This window comes from Rhincodon typus, chromosome 9 (genome assembly GCF_021869965.1).
Source record: "Rhincodon typus isolate 14 chromosome 9, sRhiTyp1.1, whole genome shotgun sequence".
NCBI classification, from domain to species: Eukaryota; Metazoa; Chordata; class Chondrichthyes; order Orectolobiformes; family Rhincodontidae; genus Rhincodon; species Rhincodon typus.
In genome coordinates, this window is record NC_063340.1 from 78,341,756 (window position 1) to 78,342,026 (window position 271).

Sequence of the window (271 nt, forward strand, 5' to 3'; positions counted from 1 at the left end):
GGGGGAGGCGGATAGAAGATGGATAGAGGAGAAGATAGGTGGAGAGGAAACAGACAGGTCAAAGAGGCGGGGATGGAGCCAGTAAAGGTGAGTGTAGGTGGGGAGTTAGGGAGGAGATAGGTCAGTCCAGGGAGGACGGACAGGTCAAGGAGGCGGGATGAGGTTAGTAGGTAGGAAATGGGAGTGCAGCTTGAGGTGGGAGGTGGGGATAGGTGGGAAGAAGAACAGGTGAGGGAGGCGGGGATGAGCTGGGCTGGTTTTGGGATGCGGT